The sequence below is a fragment of the Eschrichtius robustus genome, chromosome 20 (genome assembly GCF_028021215.1).
Source record: "Eschrichtius robustus isolate mEscRob2 chromosome 20, mEscRob2.pri, whole genome shotgun sequence".
Taxonomy (NCBI): domain Eukaryota; kingdom Metazoa; phylum Chordata; class Mammalia; order Artiodactyla; family Eschrichtiidae; genus Eschrichtius; species Eschrichtius robustus.
The window spans coordinates 60,538,679-60,565,800 of record NC_090843.1 but is presented as its reverse complement, the minus strand read 5'-3'; positions in this window follow the sequence as shown (position 1 = coordinate 60,565,800).

Sequence of the window (27,122 nt, the reverse complement as noted above, 5' to 3'; positions counted from 1 at the left end):
AAAAAGAGATAAACACATATTAAACACACTATTTAGGTGGAAGGGCATTGCTCTTTAAGTAAAAAAATGTTAAGAGTAATAAAAACATTTATACTCCTTAATCCAGGAATCCCACTTCATGTAAGTAAATGATTAAAAAACAAAACAAAACAGGAAGAGCTAAAACTAGCAATACTACCACACTGCAAAACTGATAGCAATTTAAAGTCCAACAGTATGTAATCAGTAATTTAAAATACAGTGAGTGCATATAAGATAGTACTGGGTAGCTTTAAAAAAAAATATGTGATAAGACTTAAGATGAAACCTGGGAACATTCTTATGTTATAATGTTAAGTAAAAAGGTTGGTTACAACTGTGTAAATATTCATTAGCACAGGGGGAAAAAAAAGATCGAGAATAAAGACAAATTTTAGAAATTGTATAAGACCTGTGATATTTCATGTGATGTGTTTCCTTCAGTTCTGAAAACTTTCTCTAATGAGGTCACATTGGTTTTGCAATTAAAAATAAAGAATACTACCACCAGCAGCCATTATAACATGGTTATTTTTGTGTATCGAGACATTGAATGAAATTCACTTGAACATGGCCATTGCATGAGTAACTGGTCCAAGGTCAAAGTCAGCAGCTGGTAAGCAGTGACGCTGGGACTCCATCCCAGGCTACCTGACCTCCAGAGGCCATGCTCTTAGCTCCGCTCTGCTGCCCACTGAGTTTACATCCACCTGTAAGACCCGCTTCTGCCTTTTGGAGTCAGACCATAAAAGGGGGCTTGACTCCCCCTCTACACGCTAAGTATTCAAATATCTGAACATTGTCTTTCTACCATCCCTTCCTTAGGCGCTTCCACTAAGCCCTCAGCACACCAAGCCCTACATCTGCTCAGTCCCACCACTTCACTGCTCAACTGAGCTTCACCAAGCAGAATCTCATTTGTTTTCATATATAGGATTGTTCCACACGGGAGCCTCTGATGGCCAAGTCTCCCAAGGGTAATAAACCAGATGTATAATTCCCTGCCGCCTCTATCTCAAACCCTCCAGAGGGGATCGGAGGGTCTGGAATCATTCAGAAAGGGAGGCGAGACCTGTTAGTGCATTAGGACAGAATTTCTCCATCTGATTTTGAAAGAAGACTGGCTTTCATTTCCCCAGAGACTTAATATAACTACCAAGTGAGGAGGGAAAAAAAGGGGAGTAATAATTTGTAAAGTTCCCAAGCAGGAAAGGAGCCACTGCTATCTCTGCTTTCCACATCACCACTGTAAACCCTGGCACCTGAAAAAAGTGGGAGGGGTGGTTGTTCTGACTGTATAAATTGCCAAATGCTGCTGCTAAACTCTGACCTATTAGTGGGAGCCTCTCTACTAGAGCTAAGTTTATGTTATCCATGGAAAGAAACAACGTGAAGGAAAACAAAAGTCGGCAACCAATCAGAACAGACAAGTAGCCCATCAGAAAGGATGCTGGCTGACAGGATGCAGTGTTTCTACCGACTTAATGACATCCAACATAGACCTTCTAATGAGTAAGTTTGGTCAACATTCAAGCCAACGATGTTTACTAAAATTTTTAAATTACCACAATTTTCCCCACACAGTTAAAAAAGAAAGCGTACTTTACATCAACAATGTTGTTTGGTTTCTCTCTCCTTTCTCCCTCCCTCCCTCCCTCCGTCTCACCTTATAGCATCCTCTCCCTTTCCCGTGTGTTCTGAAATTACATGATGGTAGATCTTTTATTTTTTCTTTTCTAAAGATCCATTGAGATAGATACTGAGCTTGCCTTTTCAATCTGGAAACGCATACACCTCAGATGTGGAAAACTCTACTGAAATATTTCTTCCGAAAATTCCTCCATCCATTTTCTCTGTCCTCTGCTATTCTTAACCCTGCCAACCGATCCCCTATATTTCTTGTTTCTTTTATCTTTTTACTCTATTTGTGAGGGAGTCTCTCAACATCATCTTCCAAAATCTATGTTGAGTTTTTCATCTTCTATCATATTTTTAACTTCCCAAAACTTTTTATTTCTCACGTGACATTCCTTTCTTTAAAAACAGCATCCTGGGGGCTTCCCTGGTGGCGCAGTGGTTGAGAATCTGCCTGCCAATGCAGGGGACACGGGTTCGAGCCCTGGTCTGGGAAGATCCCACATGCCGCGGAGCAACTAGGCCCGTGAGCCACAACTACTGAGCCTGCGCGTCTGGAGCCTGTGCTCCGCAACAAGAGAGGTCGCGATAATGAGAGGCCCGCGCACCGCGATGAAGAGTGGCCCCCGCTTGCCACAACTAGAGAAAGCCCTCGCACAGAAACGAAGACCCAACACAGCCAAAAAAAAAAAAAAAGTTACACTGTGTACAGAGGTACTGTTTAAAAAAAAAAAAAAGAAAAAAAATACCAGCATCCTGTTTCTGTTTTACTGTACAATATTTTTCTTATGTGTCCATAGACATTAAAAAAAAGGATTTTTAAGGTTCAGTTCTTCTGCCAAGGTTGTTTCTGCTTCCTCCGAGGGTCTTCTTTTCTGCTCTATCACGTCCCTCACGAAAGTGGTTTTTTCTCCAGGTCTTGGCTGCCCTCAGTACCGAGGCGCTACTAACCTAATAGGAATCTGTGTGCCTGAGTAGAGCTTTTGACTAAGGCAATCTGGTTAATGTTGTTTGGTTAAGAGATTTTCAACTATTGATTTCAGAATATCTTTCTTCTTGGTCAAGCCACGTTCCTAGGAAATGATCTTGCTATCGACTTCCCGAAAGTGTAGCCTGGCTGGCAGCCTTCCACAAGCCAAGGGGAATGATCTGATCATTCAATATATATGTTTCTATTTTTTCCCCTATTTTCAGTAAGATACCCTATCCACAGCTACTCTTAGACTCTCTGAGTCCAGAATCCCTCTGGTTCAACTCTCTAAGAAGGAAACCCCTAATGTTCTTCCAGAATGTTGGATGATGTCACCTGGCAGCAGAGATTTGGGAGGGAGTCTTATCTAACTGCATCTTACACAGAACTTTGTATCTCCGATTTTCAGCTTTCACTGCATTCCCACTTTCGGATGGGTCTGACATCTCCGTTTCTGAGATTCTGGAGGTCTGCAAAGCTAACGGTCCTGGCAAGTTTGCTATCACCCATTTGCTCTCCGGCTTTCAAAATGTGTGCTACTGCTATTTTCTTTCCCAATCTCTTTGTTCTTTGGGTTCCATGCCTTTTTGACCCCTGTATTTTTACTTCTGAGGGGTTTCAGGAGGGAAATGTGATTTAAAAAATACGTTCCACCTGATATATTTAACAAGCAGTCACAAGCAACAAGCCTTTATCTCTTCCTTCATGCCAACAACTTATAGGAAGGAAATGGCAGTAGTGGTAGTGGTTGCCCCTAGGGAAGGGAGACTAGGAGAGGAATGCAGACTCTTCTCTATATACCCTCTTGGACAGTTCAAATTTTTCACCATGTGCAAAAATTACCTTTGCAAAACTAATTAGCCAATATAACAAAAACAAAACAAAAAAGCTTCTGTGAACATCTTTCTCTCTATGACTAGCACACGTTAGGAAAGAGTATCGTTGTCATGGCTCATGCCATCATACAGCTTGCTGCAAAGACATAGCCCCAAATTGCATTATTTTATAATCTGCATAATTTATACAATTTCCTTCAACCTTGAATCAAGTTTAGAGGGAATGTTATTGATCACCAAAGGCTGTCAGTGGCTAACATCCAAGCGTGGCAGACATCTGGGTTGACATCCAAGTGTGACCTCTCTTAGTTAAGGACAAGGATCCGACCTGGCTGCAGCCACTGACCCTACCTGACTCTGGCACACTCTGAAGTCTCCAGCAGGGCTCACAAAGTCATGATTAATTCAATAAAAATTATATTTTCCATAACATGAGTTTTCAGTAATCAATAGGAAAAGATGTTGAACATATCTCCCTCCTACATAACACGCATAGGCCAAGAATCTATTTATACTCAGCAGATCAGTGGTTTTGTGCAACTATAATGTAAATGTCACTTGGCTTACAAGCGAGAGAATAGTAGCGGTTCCATGTGTTATCCATTGAGAACCTACAACCACAAGGAGTATCTTCTCCGGAAGGAATGCTGCCAGTAGTTTCTTCTGCTTTCTTTCTGTGAGCATAAGATTTGTCATTACTTTTGCATCTGGTTTTACAAGATTCTCAGCAATGGTGTGACTTGTACCTGTTTTTGCTATCAGAGATGCAGCCTTGAATGATGCCTCTGTAATGTTAGCCTTTTTTTTTTTCCCCTTTAGAAATAAGCTCCACATACACCAGACTGGAATATATTCATCTGTGCTTGTTCTTTAAACATTCAATTAATTTAGTGAAAGGCCATAGGCTTTGTTTGCAAATGACACAAAAGCTTTGATGGCTTCATACCACAATTTGTGACAGACCTTAGATGGAGCACAGGAGATTGGAATCCACCGGAGGGCCAGTGCAATAAAATCCTACTTTCAGAGAGCCACCATCATACTTCTTGTTCACCTTTTCCTTTTTCGGTGGCTTGTCCACAATTATTGAATTCATAGAGTCTTGGTTACTATTTACTTTTATGACATTATTTTGAGACCTATAGTATTTCTATTATTCTTTTCATTACTATTTTTAATAACCTTTTCTAAGAATAGCTTTAGATTTACAGAAAAGTTGTGAAGATTGTACAGGGAGTTCCCATATACTACACACCCAATTTCCCCTATTGCCAACATCTTTCGTTGCTATGGTACATTTGGCCCAACTAATGAACCAATGTTGATTCATAATTGTTAACTAAAGTGCACACTTTATTCAGATTTCCTTAGGTTTTGCCAGATTACATTTCGTTGTCATGTCTCCTCAGGTTCCTCTTGTTGGTGTCAAGTTTCTCAGGCTTTGCTTGTCTTTTATGACCTTGACAATTTTAAAGAGTACCGGTCAGGTAATTTGTAAAATGTCCCTCAATTGGGGTTTGTCTGATGCGTTTCTCATAATTATACCAGGGTTATGGGTTTGGGGGAGGAAGTCCACAGAGGTAAAGTGCTATTCGCATCACACCATATCCGGAATTCATGCTATTAACGTGACATCGTTTATCATTGTGGTTGTTAACCTTGATCATCTGGCTGAGGGAGTGTTTCCAGGCGTTTCCACCGTAAAGTTACCCCTTTTCCTCCCCTTTTCCTACTGTACTCTTTAGAAGGAAGTCGCGATGCACAGCCTGTACTTAAAATGTGGGAACTTATGTCCCATCTCCTTTTATGGAGACTATCCACATAAGTAATTTGGAATTTCCTCTGCACAAAAGATTGTCTCTTCTCTCCCATTTATCTATTTCTCCAATCATTTATTCATATCAGAACGGGCTCATGGATATTTACTTCATACTTTGAGTGATCATTCAATGTTCCTTTATTTATTTTTCACTCAAATTGCTCCAGCTTTGGCCACTGGGGCCCCTTTTATTTGGCTCCTGTCCCTTTGACATACCCATTTCATTGTGGTTTCTTTGAGCAACTCCTCATTTTCCAGCACTGCAAGATGCTGCAGGGTCATCTTGTATATTTCTTCCTACAGCTAAGAAGCAGCCACTTCTTTAAGGAGGCTTCACTCCTTTTATTGGAGAATGGTATTAGAAACCAAGATATGGGCACCGAGAGTGCTCAGTGTCACTGAAGTGTCATTGCTTCCAGGCCTCCTCACCTGACAGAGGGAGGAAAAATAAGTATGTATACTAAACTAGGTATATCTGCATATGTATAACTATTTTGATATGTATCCGCCTGCAAATATATTAAGCTAAACATGGTGTCTCGAACTCTAATCCAATGCCACATGGGTCATTCTGGCATGCTCCTCACGCTTGTCTGTAGTCTCCCATCCCAACAGTGGAAACCCTGGCTCCCACCGGCCATCATCCATGTATTTAATTGTTCAATTCCAGTATGCATGTGTAGTGGCTACAGTGTTGTTCATCTGTACCCTTGTGGGGAAACAAAAACTTTACCAACTAGAATACAGTGTTTATATACAATTTCTTTGCCTTTAATCTTACAGATACCACTAATCTCCAGCTACTTAAGTCAGCAGCTAGTGCCCTCACCCTACCTTCAAGCTCACTGATATGTTTATCTATTGTGTCAAGCCTACTGACGAACCCATCATCCCTGTTAGAGTGCTTTTTATTTCTAGCACTTTCCTTTGACTTTTTTTTCCCTTAAAGTTTCCAATTATAGTTGTTTCAAATTCCTTATCTGATAATTCATATCCGAGCCTGGTTTTCAGGATCACTTCGTCTATTAAGACAGTGGTTATTTCCTTTGGCTTTTTTTGGAAGCCAGACATGTTGTATCAGGTAGATAGGTCTTTAGGTTTTGTTAGGCTGGCTAGGAGTGTCGGGCTGTGTTCAGCATTTGTTGTAGTTTTAGGTACTAGAGGCTTCAAATTCCTCTAGGGTTCTTGTTTTTTGTCTCCTCTCTTGGCTATGTACAGATGCTGCATCTTGCACCTGTTAACTCATGGTTATGATGCTGGAGCCCTACTAATGTGGCAGTAGGGTGTACGGGAAAGGAGAAAGGCACTGTGTAATCTCCCAGTTAGATCTCAGCCTCTTAGTGGGGCTGCCCTGGGGCTGGGTCTTCACAAATATTTCTTTTTTTTTTTTTTTTTAATATTTCAGCTTTTTTTTTTTTTTTTTAAACTTTGGGTTTATTTATTTTATTTATTTATTTATTTATGGCTGTGTTGGGTCTTCATTTCTGTGCGAGGGCTTTCTCTAGTTGTGGCAAGTGCGGGCCACTCTTCACCGCGGCGCGCGGGCCCCTCATTATCGCGGCCTCTCTTCTTGCGGAGCACAGGCTCCAGACGCGCAGGCTCAGTAGTTGTGGCTCACGGGCCCAGTTGCTCCGCGGCATGTGGGATCTTCCCAGACCAGGGCTCGAACCCGTGTCCCCTGCATTGGCAGGCAGAGTCTCAACCACTGCGCCACCAGGGAAGCCCCATTCACAAATATTTCTATTCCTCTTCCTCTAGCAGGGCATCCCCCAGCCCCACTCCTCCCCTCCTGCCCAGTCACCTCGACTAATTTCTTTAACCACAGCATTCTGGTTCCTTAGAGCCCTATCCCGTCTTGGCTTGGCCTCAGGGGGCTGGAGTGATGAGAAATTCTTTTCCCCCCAAATTTCAGAACTGTGTTCAGGCACAGTCCTTTTCCCCGGAGAGTGGGCCTTTGTGACTGAGAAGACTCTCAGCGGGTTTTACGGTAGCTTATCTTTCCCTCCTTCTGTGAGGGTCATGAGGGATCTTTGTTGGATCTTCACCGTGAGAAATCTGGCAAGATTCCCAGGAAGACCCATGAAAGTGTAGGGGAGCCCTAGGATGGTGGCCCCCATGAATCTCTCACTCTCACAGTGAGTCCACACTCAACCTCCAACAATGTGTCAAACTGATCATTTAAATATTCCTGCCAGTCTACGGCTCATAACTTCTGCTCCAAGGAAGCAGATCTCAGTTACTGTGTCTCCCAGGACATTCCTGACTCACCAGGTTTCAGGATGGCAGTTTGCCCTGAGATCTCCGCTCTTTGATGGATTCAAGGAAAGTCACTAATTTCTTCATTTGTCTATCTTTTTCTTTTTTTAAGGATGACGGTGACAATTTCCAGACTCTTGACATATTAGAGCTAAAACTGGAAGTCTCTTTATACTATTTTTATACCTCAGCGAATCACTATATGAGTCACTAATCCACTTTTGTGCATATGGGATAAACACAACATGACCACAGAAGGTAAACGTAATGAACATAAATACAGCTGTCCCTCAGGATCTGTAGGGGATTGGTTCCAGGAGCCCCCAGGATACCAAAATCTGCAGATGTTCAAATTCCTTATATGAAATGGCATAGTATGTGATGTAACCTATGCCCATCCTCCCATACACTTTAAATCATCTCTAGATTCTTCTAATACTGCATACAATGTAAATGTTATCTAAATAGTTGCTTACATGCGGCAAATTCAAGTTTTGCTTTTTGGAACTTTCTGGAATTTTTTCCAAATATTTTCGATCCGTGGTTGGTTGGATCCGCAGATGCGGAACCCACGAATACAGAAGGCCGACTGTAATCACAAATACCATGAAGCTACAGTGGTGAGATAACTTCACTCCGTGAATGGCATTTTAGCCAAGATGGACTGAGGCAGACGCTCCTTGTGGTTCTCGTACAGGCTTCAAGGTTTTCATGACTTATAAAGGAACAGAATTTCTAAGAAAAATCATAAGCCACACATTTCCTTTTTGTGAAATACGTATTTTTCACAAATAAAAAGAGGGTTTTTTTCCTCGTAGTAATTTTACCACTGAAAGTGCCAAAACATCTGTGGACTGCATGATAAAAATCCTGGAAATTACACTGAGAAAGTCCTCACTGGATAGTCTTGGCAGTTTTCCCCTGAAGTGTGTTATCTTGTAAGCAAAGACAGCATTAAGGGAGACAAAGTGATGGAGAGTCAGGTGTTCATATATATATATTCATTCATTTACTATATTATTATTATTAAATAGAATATATTCCATATACCCCAAGGCACAGGGGCATTGCAGCTTCTTGTAATTGTGACACTCTCTGTGGCTTACTGTAGAGGAAATTCATTTGTTCAAGGGTCAAATAAGCATTCCCTTTGTCTTCAAACAGGATCACTTCTGTTTCTGGTTAAGCATCAAAAAACTATGATAATTGTCCTAATTATGGCAAACTAACTGATCATTATGGGCCCAGAAGCCACTCATCACCAGCTCTTTCTTTACCACCATTTGCAGGAATCACGTGTAATTTGAAAAAATCAGCATGTGGTCACCACCTTCATCTCCGACCTGATCACAGGAAGAAGGGTTATTTCTTTCGTTAAAACTGGGCTCAAGTGTTTTGTGAGCGCAGAAGAGAAACGAAGTCCATGGTCACTGGTCAGCACTGTGTTGGCCAACCCCTGCTCAACAGGAGAGAGGTATTTTTCAAAGCCAGCCACTTTACAAGGGTCCTTTTATACACATTGATCTTGTTATAATATCAACTACTAAAAGTGGTCTCAGTGGACAGTTTGGTAATCTAATCATTGCCAAATCAAAAAAGAAAGCTTGACATCCATTGCTTTCAAATAAAAATCATTACCTTTGGCAGATTTGCTTCCTCTTATTTGGATTATCTCCAACACTTTTATTCAAAATTCCAAGAGTGATTTACCCATGTGTAATTTACAACTAATTTATCCCAGAGGCTTGCCATAAAGCTACATTGCTAAATATTAGACTGCTTTGGAGGAAACATATATTAGTGGTGAAAAAAAAATCAGTTTTATAAAGACTTATTATAAAGCTATGATAATTAGGACAGATGGATATTTCCATAGGATACTTGAATAGAACAATGGGACGAAACAGAAAGGCTAGAAGCAAATCTACATGTGTAAGGCAATTTTATATGTAATAATCATAGATTTGTGAATTAATGAGGGATGATTATCAGTCAATAAATGGGGCTGGGTCTACTGATTTTTCATAGTTAAGAAATGAAATTGGAACCCGACTCACATCCTTCACATAGATCAGCAGAAATCAGACAATGGCAAGTGTTGGTGAGGGTGTGAAACAATAAACAGGCCCTCTAAAACACTGCAGGCAGCTTGATTTTTTTTAATTTCTATAAAAAATATTTTTTTTCCAAGTAAATTTGAAGATGTGCATGCACTACTATCAGAAATTCCACTCCCAACCATCTGTCCTAGAGTGACAGTTCGCAATCCATCCTATCAGGTCAAATGTGTTCTTTTGATAATAAATAGTTTATAACACCCTCGTTACTATCCTTAGGAAATTCATAAATAATACAACTTACCTACACACATAATTTCAAGAAGTCAACATAAACCGGAGAATCAAGGCTCTGCTGTGAAGCAAACTAAATTGTGGCACGATTTTGAGTAAGTGATGGAGAATAAGAAGGGAATTTTGCTTTCCCTTGAGGGTAGAAACATTCTCCTTTGAAGGGCATTAAATCTACGAAGAAGGAAAGGTAATTCGAGAACACTACCTGATTCTTCCATTAAAGATATTTACAAAGTCATTAAAAAAAATCAACATGAAGGAATTCCCTGGCGATCCAGCGGTTAAGACTCCGCGCTTTCAATGCCGAGTGCATGGGTTCAATCCCTGCTCGGGGAACTAAGATCCCGCAAGCCGCGCAGTGCGGCCAAAAATAAATAAATAAATAAAGGATAGTTTTAAAAAATCAACATGATACCTAACTGTAATTTTAAAAGGAAACAGAGTATAATAAAATAATATCATTTCAATATGTAAGTACGTTATCTTTTTTTTAAGAAAGTGTAATTTTTTATTGTGGTAAAATATGTATAACATAAAACGTACCATTTTAACTATTTTCAGTGGCACTGAGTACATTCAGACTGTGGTGCAACCATCTCCAGAACTTTTTCATCTTCGCAGTCTGAAACTCCATACCCATTCAACAATAATCCTCCATTCCTCCCTCCCCCAGACCCTGGCAACCACCATTCTACTTTCTTGTCTCTATGACTTTGACTGGTGTAAGTACCGCATTTAAGTGGAACCAAACAATATTTATTCATTTGAGACTGGTTTATTTCATTTAGCATAATGTTTCAAGGTTCAGCCACATTGTACATGTCAGAATTTCCTTCCTTTTTAAGTCTGAATACTATTCCATTGTATATCCATTCATCTATTGATGGACACCTGAGTTGCTTTTCTTTTTTGGCCTTGTGAATAATGCTGTTGTGAACATGGGTGTAGGAATGTCTGTTTGAGTCCCTGCTTTCAATTCTTTTAGGTATGTACCCAGGAGTGGAATTGCTGGATTATTGGTAATTCTGTTTAATTTTTTTGAGGAACCAACATACCATTTTCTACAGTGGCTACATCATTTTACATTCCCAACAGCAATGCACAAGAGTTCCAGTTTCTCCACATTCTCACCAACACTTATTTTCTGCTTTTTTGATAATAGCCATCCTAATGGGTACGATGTGATAGCTCACTGTGGTTTTGACTTGCACTTCCCTAATGATTAACGATGTTGAGCATCTTTTCATGTGCTTGTTGGTCTCTTCTTTGGAGAAATGTCTATGCAAATGTCCTCTGCTCATTCTTAATGGGGTTGTTTGGTTATTGCTGTTGTTGAGCTATAGGAGTTCTTTATATACCTGTATATATATTCTTACAATTATGATTTGCAATCATATTTGACTGCAAATATTTTCCCCCTCTCCATGGGAAATACTTCAAACTAGCAGAACCATCACAAATACAGCAGTTACTAAGGCAGACTGACAACAGGCATGTTGAATGGGCAACTTAAGTGCTCCCAGGGGAACTGCTGTTGGTGACATGATTTTCCAAAATGGTGAATACTTGGTAACATTCTGAACCAAACAAAGTGTTTAAAAAACAAAACAAAACAAAACAAAACAAAACTCCATAGCAGTTACATTCTGGGAAAACTCATTAAACTATGCAAAATACCTTGTGTTTTTATGTAAATTAGGGTTACTTTCTAGATAATTATAAACTGATTTCTCACCTGAAAGTCAGGCAGGACACAGCAAAGTCACATGAGATGTAAGAGTGAGTCTTTGTTTATAAGACAGAGAAGTAATTATAAAGCCATGCATGGGAATGATACCAGTTTCAAGAATAGTGGCTATCTTTGGAGGTGGGTGTAGGCAAGAGGAGAATGAGACCAGGGAAGAGTGTGCAGGGGTATAAACTTTATTCCTAATATTTCATGTCAAAAGCTGGGCAATAGTAACATGGGAGTTTAATATATAACTTACATCCTTCATGTCTAAAATGTTTTTAAACAAAAAACAAGAACAAAGATTCATGCAGTCTCTGCTTCCAGAGAGACCTGGTTTTGAATCCTGGCTCTGTTACTTACAAGCTGTGTAATCCTGAGTAAATCACTGAAATCCCCTAAATGTTAGTTTGCTTTTCTGTAATTGGGGATAAAAATAGAAGCTAGCACATAGGAATGCTATAGACTATTGAAATAACAGGATACATTTAAAGCTCTTAGTATACTGCCCTGTTCTAGAATAAGTGCCAAAGAAGAATAACCTCTGTTTAAACATGCTTTAAATAGCCTCCTTGATTTTTAACAATCTTATCCTACCTTCTGTCTGATCTGTGTCCAAATGCACATACCAGCTCTTGATGGAAACACTGAATAAGATGTACTCCAGTTACTAGTCAGATAACTCTTCGTTGTCCAAATCCTATCAAAATCCTATTTATGAGAATAGATATTTATGGGGGAGTGCCTGAAGGACATGCTATTCATCTATTCTCTAGAAATGATAAATTTTACCCTTGGATCAAATCACACCATCCGAGAGCTGTGTATCTGGATGGCATCATTCTGACTGTTGTCAAATTTACTTCACAGAATTGAACTTTGCTTGTTGTTCCGATATCGGCTTGCATTGAGGGATGCTATAAGAAGCAACCCAGCCAACTTTGCTCTTCTATTTATTGCTGGGATGGAGTCCAGGATGTTATTCTCTGGATCAAAAAGGGTTTTCTTTGCGAAAACCCAAGGGAGGAAATTTTTCTCAGGCCAGCAAGATGAAAACCTTTAAGAACTGGTTTGTCTTTATCTTGTGGACAATATGGATCTTTTAACTGGGTCTATTCCTTGATTTACTTGAGTCTCCAGAAAATGTACAGCCCAATCTGTGGCCCATCTCTGGTATCTCTACAAAACCATTTGGCATACATTCCTGAGAGGTAGGTAAATGTACCTCGGGACGGTTTTCTGACCCATATTACCTCTTTGTCCCAACGTTTTCAATGATTTATTTCCCATGCATTTTTGGAAGCTGTCCTCTGTTTATGAAACAAGATAGGAAGAGAGAAAATGGAAAAATGGGCCTAGAATAAAGGAAAGTGGGGGTATAAATAAGTAATAAATCAAATAGATAAAAGTATTGTGTTGTTTATTTTTTATATTTCCCAGAGCACCTTGCATTGAACTTTATGACTAGTATATGGTTAGTCAATGTTAGAGTTAAAAAAAGATAAAATCTCAGCTTCCACACCATTCTTTTTCCTGTTTGTGCATAGTTATACGTTGGGCTAGACATAAGAAAGGTTTGATTAACCCCTGAGAAGCAAAAGAGAATACTTTGATAACTTCTGAGTGATGTCTGACATTTCCTGAAGGAATGTCCTAGCCACGCCCCAAAGCTCACTGCAATGTTATCTAATTTATGAAAACACCTCCAAATTGTAAATGAATTTCCCCCCTTCTCTGAACTCCTTCAGAACCTACTGTCTTTAAGCACTCATATAACTTACCTTGAGATATAGATTTAAAAATACATAAATAATAGACAGATGACAGGTAGATATTTGGAAAGGGAAAAGATCATGCTTATTGACATTTCTTTGTATTTCTAAGCATATTAACGATCATATATTTGTTGAATAAATACTTAAATAGGTAAATGAAAATCTATTTCATTGATAGATTTTTTTTTTTTTGACAAACTTGCATTAAAACTCAGTTCACATGCAACAATATGAATGACTCAACAGGCATTATGCTGAGTGAAAAAAAAGCCAGACTCAAAAGGCCACATACTTTTGATTTCATTTGTATAAGATTCTTGCAAAAGCAAAACTGTAAGGATTAGCAAACAGATCAGTGGTTACCAAGAGCTAGGAGTGAGATGAAGAGTTGATTACAAAAGGGCACAGGGGAGTTCGAGGCGTAATGAAACTACTGTGTATCATGATGGTGTGGTAGGGGTTACATGACTGTAAATGTTTGTCAAAACACTCAGAACTCTACCCTCCTAAAGTGTGGATTTTACTGTTTGTAAATTATGCAAAAATATAAAATAATGAGGAAAAAATTTTGTTCAGCATCTGCTGAAAATACAAAGAAGATTTTTCATTGTCATTCATCTAGCAAGTTAATCCAGTTCCCAGGCCATCTAAACATGTGCTGCCTCTCTTCTCTATGCCCACAGGAGATACTGCTAATCAATTAGGACATTTTTTTCACTCTGAAGCAAGAGAGTGACTCATGCAGAATCTTCAACAGAATGCCCCAGGCAGCCACCAACAATCTTTCAGAACCGACAGGAGATAAAACCTATTTGCTGCCTGGGACCCATGTCATCCCAAACGGATACTATCACTTGCTTAGTTATGCCTAGTCGAAGTGCAAGTGTAATGCTTTCAAAGAGTTAACTTATTTTCAGGTGACTACCTTTGTCTTCTTTATCTTAATTTAGTGTCTATTAAAAAAAACAGGACGAATATAAATGTGGCACAGAATCAATATTTTGTAAGCTACATCCAAACCTAATTTTCAGAAAATGTGTCTGCAGCCATAAAGGTAGAAGATCAAATGATCTCAGGATGTGACTGTGACACAAGGAAGGAGATTTGGGGAACGCAGGAAAGCTCTTCTTTAAGAAGTGACTTTTAATCTGAAGGCCATAGGAAGCAGAGGGATTGGCCTAGTGGGCTGGGCGAAGACGTTCCAGGCAGAAGCCAGTGCTCAGATCTTGAAGTGGGAGAAAGTACGTAGACTTGGCCTAATGAAAGACCACCAGCGTTGTAAGAAAAATTGTCCTAGGAATAGGGCAACTCAAGCTCAGGCAGGGGAGGTGGGCAGGGACCAGGCCCCCATAGTCCACTCGGAGGATTTGAAAGGTATCCTAAAAGCACTGGAAAGCCATGAAGTCAAGTCAAATTATCATTAATACTCTGGACCAACAGCCATGATGAAACTTCAAGAAAAAAGAACTTTCAAGGTACTCTCTAAAATGAAGTAAAATTCAAACCTTAGCAGCATGAGCTCCCCTAGTATTTTATGTCAAACATTTGCATGTTACTAGTCACACTGTCTTAATAAGGGATCTACATGTGTCTTCTCTGCTCGACCGTGAGCTTCTAGCAGTCAGCGACTACATCTAATGAATTGTTATATTCCCAGGTTTTGAAGCATAGTAGGTGCTCAATAAATATTTGTTGAACTGAAATAAAGTAAACTAATATACAGCATTCTAAAGCCAGTTTAATCTATGAATTCCCTGCTATGTCCAAAAGTACTGAGAGATTCAAAGTTACAGACGCATCTGCCTAAGGATAAATAGCCTTTTTGGATCTGTCATAAATATATGCCGATTGGAATTACGCTGAGAATCTTCTGTCATGGTTCCAGCAATGTGGAGAAAAACAAAAGACAACATGGAGATAAAATTACAGGTTACAAAGGATTATTTTTGGAATTCATTCAAAAGCCACGACAGACACAGCAAAAATATAAGAACAGCCAACTAGTGGTAAGATTTCCCCTGGATAGATCAAGGAGTCAGAAAAGGTAACAGTAGCTCAAGAGCAGAAAATAAATCAACCCAAACTTCTGAGAAAGGAAAAGGGATGGGGAGCAAGTAACTGAGTTTTACAGAGAATTTGGAGATCTTTCAAACTAAGCATTGGCAGAGAGCGAAGTGGGGTAGAAGTAGCAGCAGAAAGAAGTTACTGGCAAGGTAATTGTTACAGGTTGAACTGTGTCCCCTCAAAATTCATACTTCTTATAAAAAGGGGAAGCTGAGACACAGTGGTTTTCATGGAGGGAAGACGCCATGTGAAGAAACATAAAGAGAAGACATCCATCTACAAGCCAAGGAGCGAGGCATGGACCAGATCCTTCCCTCACAGCCCTCAGAAGGACCCAACTGGGCTGACGCCTTGATCTTGGACTTCCAGCCCCCAGAACCATGAGAAGGTAAATTTCTGTCATTTAAGCAAGTCAGTTTGTGGTACTGTGTTATGACAGCCCTAGCAAAGTAACACAGTAATCAACCAGAAAAATCTTTATTTACTGGAGGATTAAAAAAGTAAAGGCTCCCCAGGCTCATATTTGCATGAAATAGGTTTTTTCTGGTAGAAATTCACTCACCAGAAATTATACAAGGTTGGGGTCTGGAAGGGTAATGTAGACTACTAACAATGAATGACAAGGATAGGTCTTATCACGTGCCAGGCACGGCATCGTGTGCTTTATGTAAGTTATCTGATATGATCCTTACAATCACCCCGTGAGTAGGCTGAATTATTTCACAGATGAGAATACTGACTCTCAGAGTACACTCGTCCTTAAAATATCCCATTCCTTTGCTTCTAGAACACCTCACTGGTTGGTCTTCTTAGTCTCCTTTGCTGGTTCTTCGTCTTCTGTCTGACCTCTTCAGATTGGGAGAGTTCCAGGGGTCAGGTCTTGGTCCTACTGTCTTCTGTATCTGTACCCACTCACTTGTTGGGTTCTTAGAGTTCCAAGGCTTTCAAAATTCATCTATATTGAATCTCAGATTTGTATCTCCGGGAAGACCTCTCTTCCAAACTCCAAATCCATATATTCAATTGTATCCTCAGCATCTCCACTTGGACGTCTAATAGATATCTCACACTTACCATGTCCTAAAGTGAATTGCTGATCTCCCCCCCTCAAAAAAACCTGCTTCATCTGAAAACCAATTCCCCATCTCAACATAAGGTATCCTTCCAATTTCTCAGGCCAAAATAGTGGAGTCATCCCTGACTTGACTCTCTGAAACTCAGTATCCCATCCTCTGCTTGTGATGCTCTAGCCCAAGACAGTGACTTAGCTAATCCTCTCCCTTCCTTCAAGTCCTTGCTCACATCGCCTGCTCAATGAGCCCACCCTGACCAGCCCTGTGTAATATGACATCTGCTCACCCTACGTCCCCGAGCACTCTTGATCTCCCTTGTACTTCTGTTCTTTTCCTTTTGCTCATGGCACTTAACTTCCACCATACCTACAACTTACTCATTTAATTATTTTCAAAGTCTGTCTCTGCTGGGCAGAGAGTTTCATCTGTTTTGTTCACTGACATATCCCAAGCACGTAATACAGCAACTGGTGCCTAGGAAACATCCCATAAATAACCATACACGTTAAATGAATGGAATTATTTCTGTTTTTCGAATGAGATAGTAAACTTCAGTGCGGCTAATGAAAGTGATGAACTGGACTCCCAGATATGCTTGATTTCCAAATCTTGGTGCTTTCTATCATTGTCTTTTCTCCTCTCTTTAGATTCCATGCACCCCAAAACTGGCTACATACCAGAATGACCTGAGGAACTTTAATGAAACTCTAGACCCCACTCTGAGTTTCATTCGGTCAGAGGTGGGGGCCCACGTGTCTGTGTTTTCACTCTCCTAAGTGATGTATCTGATGAACATCCAGGCTTGTGGACCACTGCTGTAGATTCGATCCTCTCCTGTGGGCATGTTTCCCTTCCAGAATTCTTGCAGAATTAGATGGGTGTGTCTGGGAATAGTTAACTCATCAACGCAGCCACAGTTATACAGCATGGTGAAGGAACAAGCTGCCCCATATTCATCAATCTATAAAATTAGAGTCTCCCTTTTTGAACATGAAAGTCTTTTTTTAAGTAAATCATTTCAGATCCAAATCTTTCTGATATATAACGCCACTTTAAAAAAAATAGCGTGCTCACCGGATTTTAGCTTGTTTTTAATCCATGTTCTTCCTTCTTCCCAGAATGTCCCATGTTCCTGGATAATTCCCACTCGTCCTTTATGACTAAGCCCAAGTAGCCCCTTTTACTGAGATCTTTTTCCCAAATCCCGCAGATTGGGTGAGGCTCCCCTCCCTCTACTCCCATGACATTTCTGTGCCTTTTTATCGTCACAACATGTTATAACAAGTGATCAACTCGTCTAGCTCCCCTACTTTACTATGGTATCATTAATAAGGACTATTTTTATTTCACAAGACAGAAACCCATCTCTAATTGGTTTAAGGAAAAAAAGGCAATTGATTAGCTTGTGTAGTTGCAAAATTCCTGGGTAGATCTGTCACCCCTGGATCTAGGCGCTCAAATGATGCATTCAGAAATCTGACCCGTCGCGACACTCAGTCCTGTTCTCTTTGTTCTGGCTTCGTTCTCCAGCAGGCTCCCCGCCAGATGGTAGCAAGGACGGCCCTCAGAATCTCCAGGCTTCCACCCTGCCTTTCAGCAAGGCTGGCAGAAGGCAAACTCCTCAGTGTCAAGAATTCTAGCAAAAGTTCTAGGACCCACTCTCTCTGGGGCTGACTTGGGTCATGCTCCCTCCCTGAACCAATCACTGTGAACTGGAAAAAGTGAAACTGTACTCGATTCGCTGGACCTTGCTCACCTGCCGGGCCCTGCAGCCAGGGAGTGAAATCAGTCCCTTCCTCCAAATCCCTGTGGGTAGGAAATGGGAGGGGGGAGTCCCTCAAGAGGAAATGAAAGTGTGATCATCAAAAGAAGGAGAAATAGACACAAACACCAGAGGTCCAGTACAACCAGGTGCCTTGAGAGCAGGGGCCTTGCCTTCTCACTCAACCCCACCCCTTCATCTCCTAACATGGTACCAAGCAACACACGAGGCAGCTCATGTTTAATAAATCAATCAGCTGAACAAATGAATGCAGTCAGGGTTCTCATGAAAACCACCATTACCCTGTGTCATCACACACTGGATGTGGGCTCCATTACCATACGGAATATAGGCCTCTGGGACAGACACAAAGAGGCTATTTTAATTTAATTTTTTTTTTTTTTTTTTTTTTTTTTTTGTCACAGAGACATAATACTCAGCTCCAAACAGGACTATTGGTAAAAGCACCACCAGTCCTTTAATTAGGTATCCCTGGAGACCAGGCCCGGGAAGTTGCAGGATAACAAAGCCCACAGGAGGGGAAGTGGAAATGTCACCCTCGTTAGCGGGGTTATTCACAGGAGGAAGGCCCACCCAGGGCCCTGGTGAGTGTCAGAGGGCAGGTTCCTGCCAAGAACCTGCAGTGAGAGTGGGAAACAGCAGCTGCGGGGCCTTGGGAGGACCGGGGGTGAGTTGGATTCAGAAGGCAGAGGGAGGGAGCCGCATCTCCGGGGCAGACCCCAGCCCACCTCCCTCCATAAACCCCCCGGGGGACCCAAAGGACTTTTCTCCAAGGTGATCCTGGAATGTGCATGTTGTGGTTATTGCTTATTTATTTCCCATTTATATTAATGGACTCTTATTATGTGCAACTTCTAACGGTTGCAGACGTGAGCCTTCTACCAAGCAGAAGGGCAGATAAAGGTGGTTCTGAATCGCGTTCCCTTCCCTCCCCAAAACCCTGCCAGTGCTCCCCCTCCTCCCTCTGTACACATGTCCCCAACCAGCCCACACTGCCATGCCAGACTGCTGGCCCCAGGCGCCTCTAACTGCTCCCTGCCGCAAAGCAGAGGGCCTGCCTGGCCACAAAGTTGCCAGAATGTTCGGCTGAGGAATATGTGGGCTTGTAGCAGGAAGAACAGGGTCTCCACCAAAGTCCTGAGCTCGAGTCCCTGCTCTGTCACTAGCCAGCCAGTCAGCCCAAGTCTCACCTCTCAGTTTCCCCTGTGTTAAAAAATCAAACAAGAAAACACGAAGGATTCTGTATCTATAAAGTCCCTGCCCTGGAACGAATAAAAACTGTGATAAATGAATAAAAGCCCTCACTGACAGGACCAGATCCAGATCTTTTGGGTGATCCAGTTTCCTAGTTGTAGGAAACAGAATCCAACTCTGGCTAAGTTAGGCTCAAGGGATATTGAGGTCATATAGGATTAAAGGGAGTTGGGAAGGCCAGGCTTGAGGGTGGCAGAAACCAGAGAAGATCCAGAGCAGGGTCCGTCACCACACTCGTCCCATAAAAAGAACGCCTGGCCAGGATCCTGCCACTGGGGTGCAGGGGAACAGCAGCCATTTTCAGGGGTCCTGTCTCTTTGCCAAGGAGGAATCACCTACTTGGCCTAGATTGGGTCATGGGATGGCTGGACCCTGATGACGTTTCCTTTAGACTGTATCTAACAAGGAAGAAACACTTTCTCTAAAGAAATCAGAAGACCCTTGGGAATGGAAACAGATGCCAAGCATCTAGAAGATATCAGTGAAGATGAGAGACAAAGGCTGCCTTTATAGGAGGAACTCCTCTTTCTCCATGAGTCTAGAATCCCAATAGGTCTGGACCCCATGAGCACCCAGGGAGAGCCTTCAAGGTCACAGCATGCCACCTCAGCCCCCAAACAATAGGTCTACCTCTACCTACTTCCTCACTGCCCTTTGCAGTTTTTCCACAAAGACCAAGAGTCCCTTGGTCATTAACCCTCCATCAAGTAACTTCAGGAGACCCCTTGTGCACGGTTAATGAGCTTAGCTAAGCAGACATCACAGGTAACACTGTGATGGCAAGTGGTCTACCAAGTTGCACGGCTAAATAATACATTCAAATGGTGGTCTCTGTTGACTAGGGACAGCCCCTCTGGAATTTGCAGTGGAGGTGTTGGGTATAAGATCAAGGACCCGGATCTGAGTCCTCACTGGGGGTCTTCTGCCCCTTAGCCCCCAAGCTGGGTAGCAGCTCTGTTCTGCCATCCCTGTGGCTGTTCCACTCTCCATCTTCCTGACCCTCTCACTCCCAAACCACCCCCCACTACCCGCCCCCTTCCACCACACACACACACCTTCACCCTCCACAATAGTTTTTAGCCTCTCTGTTGGAACCCAGCATCAGTCTCTGAGCCTGGGCCAAGGACCTGCCTCTCTGGGCTGATGAGAACAGACACCCTCCGCCTCCCTCTCCCCACCCCCTGGTCTTTGAGGCTGCCCATGACCCCTGCAGGTTAAGCAGAGAGGAGATTAGAAATTATCTAAATCACAACAATTCCCTGGCAGCTTTTGTATGATTGCAGGCTCTGGTGAACTAAACTGTCCAGCTGGATAATTGAAGGAAACATATTTACTGAAATTCACATGCTTACGGCTATACTTAGCCCCTGGATATCAGCAAAGCTGACCTGAAAGAGGATAAAAAGCCCCTTGCAGCATTCCAAGTAATCATTCCATACAGGCCCTTTGGGGTTTAACTCTCTGGTGGCCAGAGAGAGCTTTGATTTTCCACATTCCTGGTGCCTCTCAGTGGCTGCCAGCTGCCAGCTGGGCTGCCAGGGCTCAGGCAGGATATGAAAATGAGACCCGCCAATGCTGACATTCCCCCCTCACAAAAGGCTTTAGCCGAAAGGTGTCAGCATCATGGCCTTACTTTTCAGATTTCATTTTCTATTCAGGAAGTGGAGGACTTTGATCAGCTGGTGAGCTCACTCTGAGTGACAGCTGCAGTTAGTAGCAGATGGGTCTGTAGTATAAGCACCTAACACAGAAGAGCCGACCCGGGCAAGGTCACCCTGGGCTCTGCACAGCTTCACTGAGACAAGCTGGAAAAATATGAGGCTCAGGCAGAGCGTGGCACATACAAACAGATGTGCTTTCTTTTCATGTAAAGCAGGACTCACGTGGACCTTGCTTCACCAAGTTAGAGAATCACAAAAACACTCGAGGTCATCAGAACCTATCTTCTGCTAGATGTTGGCATCCTTAAAGCCCCTACGTCTAAACCAGGGTTGAATCAGGTTTTAATTCATAGACCCATCCATAATCAGTGGGGCTCCCTGGAGTTGAGGTCTGGGAAGCCATATTTAGGTTTATCAAGAAAGAATGTCATGTAATGTCAGGCAAAGGCTCTGGAGGGAGTAGTTGCAACATTTCTGCAAGGTATTTGCTCTCTCTGGCTGTCAGTAGTGTTGCATGATGAGACCTCTTCCTGCTAAAGGGGCCTGGTCCCTGAAGCCACTAGGATGGCACATGACAGGCAGAAACCAGCCTGAACAGAGAACTGTTAAAACTGTTGGCCCCTTGGTCAGCAACTTAGAAGTAAGTAATGGGACACTTCAAGTCCAACGATCAGAAATATATCTTGACAAAGGTTTATGTAGGTCCAATGTCCCAAATTTGGAGATATATTTCCCATCCAATAATCTCATCTTCCTGTTATGGGTTTTTTAAGCACCTTATGGCATATTATAGCACCCAACCGTAAGCGCTGGAAAAGTCTGGAGGGATCCAGAATCCTGGCACTGAGACTATTTTCTGGATCCACGCATAATCTTCCAAAACAAGCAACAAAAGACAAGACAAATGCCAAATGACACAAATCCTACCTATTAGGGGATGGTGAAAGTAAACAGTGTAACATCAAAAGGAATGCAGGATAGAATCACTAGATAGCCCATCTGTATGTAAGGAAATGCAGAATTTTCATGAGCAGCAACAGAATCTAACCCACAGGAAAAAGAGGAATGAAATACTAGCCAAGGGACACTTGACTTCAGACACCTTAATGGGAGCCCAGGGTGGCTCACCCCAGCTCAGACCCAGTGGTCCCCAAGAAGCAGCCCAGGCCCTGTGACTGGAAAGTTAGTGGATTGCTACTTGAAACTACCCCTTAACCTTTTTAGTCAGGCCTCTCCTTGGTAGTAAAGTTCATGCTTGCATTCCTTGCAACAAAAGGGTTTGCAAAGTAAAATAGATTGCACAAATCCTATTTAAGGGAATTACAAGAACAAACTGATTTTAAGGACTTAGAACATTAATCATTGGAATAAAGATGGATACCACCAATTACCACTGGGTCTCAGAGAGTTTCCAAAGCGGCCTCTAGGGCCTCCACTCAGAAACACACTGTCAGCAATTAGTGGTGGTGTGTGTATCTGAAATTTGGTACAAGAAGTTAAGGGCTTTTTTAAAAAGTAACTCAGATTAGCCTACCCCCCAACAGGGGGTTTATTCTGCTTTAAACAAGTCTAATCTACAAATAAAACCCAGATTTATAAAGCAAATAATATACTATAAAAGAATTTGCTGTGATAGTCCTATAAATAGTAATTTTCCCCACTAAATCTAAAATTTGACTTTTTCCAAAAAATAGGCTTAAAGACATCTTCTTGGAAAGATGTCAGTTATATAAAGTGACCCATATCTATGGGGCAGAGTTACGTCAGCAAGTCTGAGATGTTTTATAGGCTCTCTGTGGGACCAGCCCAGTGAAGACCGAGTCTGTTGGTTTCTGTGGGCAGTGGTTGCGCCTCGTTTGTATGGGGATAACAGCTCATTCTGCTGGCTGCTCATTGGAGTGTGTGCACCTCTGCAGGAGTTTTGATCCATTTATACACCCAACAAGTGTGTATTGAGCACCTACTATGCATATAATATATTCGTGTAAATGTACATGAACATATACATGTGGCATATGGAGTGTCCAGGAAGTGAGCTCCAATTTTGGGGGACTGATAGTGGAACTTTACTAATGTTTTTGGCTGACTGGCATCAATTTCCATGTCCTGACAACACACTAATTTCCTTTGAAGGAGGCACCTCTTTCCTCCCAGATTCATCGTGGAGGGCTGTATCCAGAACGCCCACCCTCTTCTGGTCAGATACAGGCCGGGCCCGGCCAGACAGGCGTTCCCTCCCTGAACTTAACTGAAAGCGTCGGCAATTCCTGGACCACCGTTTGGACCAGGCTCTCTCTGCCACAGAATGGCAGCCACACTTCCGCTCTCTACCTGCCGGGATGGCTGGGGCCGGCCGACTCCTCAGCCTTCCCGCCTTCTGTGAATGTCTAATAGTCTTTCAGTATAGTCCCTCCTGTTAACATCAGCGGCAGCCACGTGCTGTTGCTTGGGACCAAATCACTGCATGTGCCGGACCCTGAACCACTACATGCTGCTTCAAAAACTTCCTCTAGCCAAGACGCTGAGCCTCCCCCTCCACAATCTGTGCATTTCTAGCTGCCTTAAGTCACCTGAATCAGGCCTCCTTCCCTACAATTTTAGAGGGAAGTGTCCCTCCTCCTAGAAATCGATCCCTTCACTCGGTATGGTGATCAATTCATCCAGGTTTGCCTGGAATTCCCCCAGTTTTCCCACTGAAAGTCCCATGTTCTGGGAACTCCCCCAGTCTCAGCAAAGCAGGATGGTCGATCGCCCGAACTTAGAGACTTTCTCCCATCTCTTTCCACGTAATAGTGGTGGAAGTTCTCTCCTCTCCAACAAATCGTTCAATTGTCTGCTCTCATTACTCTCCACTCTTCCCACCCTCTCAGAGAGATTGTGGAGTTGCTGCTAAAACTCTGCATCTCCAGCCTTAAACCTTCACCCCATCTTCTCTCCAACATCTACAAGGTATTCAAGTCGAGCTGCTCTGTGCCGACACTTCCAGGTTGAATCCATCCTCTGCTCACAAACAACACTTCCCCAGGTAGGTGGGCACTGCTGCTTTGGAGGTGACACACCCAAATGGCAATGTGACAGTAAATACCAAAATTTTTAATATGCATGCCCCGTTCAGAGAAACACTCGAACATGTATACAGGAAGCAGGTACAAGTGTCTTCATTAGAGCATTATTTACAGTGGCAAAAACGGAAACTACCCAATAGTATATCAATAGAGAGTAATGTATAAATCAACTATGGTAGATCCCGACTGTGGAATCCCATGCTGCAAATAAAAGGAACAATAACTGTCAACTTATATAATGCTTTCTATGTTAGGCCACTGTTCTAAAGTGTAAAGAGAAAGGCCTAGAAAAATACATATCAAAATCATAACAATGTTTATCTCTAAGAAGGGAATTGGGAAGTAATCAGTAATAACTGTAAAGTTTTCATGTATTACTCAGAATAATATTTGCATTTATTACTTGAGTAATAAATATTTATATTTAAAAAAGCGATTCTCCCACTCAATTCCCCATAGCAGCTAATATTGCCATTCTTCTTGAATCACTCAGACTCGAATCCATCATATTAGTCTCTGACACTTCCCTTCCCTTTATTTCTTCGCTGTAACTAAAGAGTTTTCAAACACCGTCAAATCCTCCTGGCGATCAATATCGGGGTCAATGTGCTAGAAATTCCTGTTAATAGGCAAATGTTACCTGAAAGGAATGGCAGATTAAATGTGTAAACATGCAAATCAATAACAAATACCTTGCGTGGAATTAGTTTGTCCCGTCAGCGCGCACAGACTCAGCAATGGCATGAAGGAAACACAGTCGGTGGGAGATGGGAAGGGCAGGGGTCCCTGTCCCTGGGAATCTGATGGGGTTGGGAGGGGGCTTTGGAAGGATAAAGAAGGAAGCACTGGGGCTAAACACCTGGAGAGCGAGGGTATTCTCAGGAGGGTTTTTAAATCAGAGCACAGAGCAAACAGTATATGACTAGAAAGGTCTTAGAAGTTGTGTCATCTGACCCATCAGTGGGTGCACAGCTGGAAGCCAAGAGCTGTGCCTTATTTCTCGGTGTGCCTGACACTTGGCAAGGCCTGGCGAAGACAAGGGCTCAGTAAACATGGGCTGAATGGATAAAGCATGCAGGTGAGGGAACCAAGGTACAAGAGGTGTAGACATCGGCCTCAGCTCCCAGAGCAACAGAGGGTGGAGCCGGGAATCACCCCCAGTTCTCCCCATTCCCTGATCCAAGCCCCCCTCCCATGCTGACGCACTCAGCCACTTCCCCTGGAGCTGCCAGCCTGTCTTCTACATACAAATCCTTGGCAGGCGCAAGGCACAGCCGCGCAATTTTTTCCACGCCGCTGTCTTAAGATTCATTTGTAAAGCATGAGTGTTCTCCACGCTTCTCAGTGGCCAAATACCAGGGCTGCAGCTGCTTCCCGTGCTCCTTGCAGAGGGAAAGGGTGGTGTGCTCTGCTCTGCTTTATGAGTACAGCACGCAAAGCTTCCAGAATCCATACGACTCCCTCTGACTGCTTGCAAAGTTCCCCAAAGGCCCCAGGGTGACAGGAAATTAGAAAGTACATTCATTCAGTGAAATAAAACCGTTCCTCCCACCTTGCCTTCGGCTCTGATCTCCAGGCAGCGAGCAGAATAGAAGCTCTGTTTCTGGACCAGAGGCTCTGGCCGGGGGGCAAGAGTCACATAGACTCCCAAAGAAAATATAGTGTGTTCACCTGTTCTCCCTGTTTCTGAACCCCACCAAGTCTCTCCTTTCTGAGCCCACGGAGAGACTCCTATTCAGGAATCTTTGTCCTGTCCTAAGAAGGCCTTCCCGCTTCCTCTCAAAGCCAAATGCAATTGCTCTGCCTGGACACTGCCAGAGAAAATCTGATTTTTTCTGGAGGTAGGACCTATATCTCTCAGCACTCAGGGTTCATCATGCAACCCACTTGCACTTTTCGTGAGGTGCAAGTGGGCACAATTTCTTAAAACCCTCCCATCAGAGATGAGCCGGAATTGCTATGTTATACTGAATTCTGAAGAACATAAATCCCCATGTGAAAGGCTCATTTCCTGCTTGGAAGAAGTGGCTTTGACCCAAAGAGTCTACTCTTTGGCCTGCAGAGAGCAGCTTCCCCTCTCAGGGACAAGAGGCTTCGAATCCTGCCCATCTTCACCTTTGTTTCAGGGCAGGGCTTGAGGCGAACAGTGGTGAAGGGGAGAAGGATCTGCTCCAGGCAGAGCCCAGCGCTGGGTGAAGACGTCACCCTCTCCTGGGACCAGGTCACAACATGCAGCTCTCCGGGGCTGCCCACCGCGGCATTCACCACGCCTGCGCACCTAGAACTCCAACATCACCCCTCCTGCTTCCTCAACTCCCTCAGTCTCCACGGAGAAACTCAGCTATGGGCCAGGGAAACAGCAGGAAGAAGGCACTAAGTAAGAAATATCTGTAGCGCAATGGCAGCTTGTTATTTAACAGATATAATCAATATTTGAAGAATCCCAGGCTTCAATATGAAAAGAAAGAAGGAAGGAAGGCAGGAAGGCAGGAAGGAAAGAGAGAAAGAGAGAAAAAGAAAGAAAGAAAGAAAGAAAGAAAGAAAGAAAGAAAGAAAGAAAGAAAGAAAGAAAGGGAGGGAGGGAGGGAGAGAGAGAGAGAAAGAAAGAAAGAAAGAGAAAGAAAGGAAGAAAGAAAGAAAGAAAGAAAGAAAGAAAGAAAGAAAGAAAGAAAGAAAGAAAGAAAGAAAGAAAGAAAGAAAGAAAGAAAGAGAAAGAAAGAAAGAGAAAGAAAGAAAGAAAGAATCTTCTTTAATTTCTAGGGCTGAGCACCCAGTCTTCCCCGGAGCAGGTAAAGAAATATAGTTCATTCAGAGTTTTTGTATTCCAACGTGA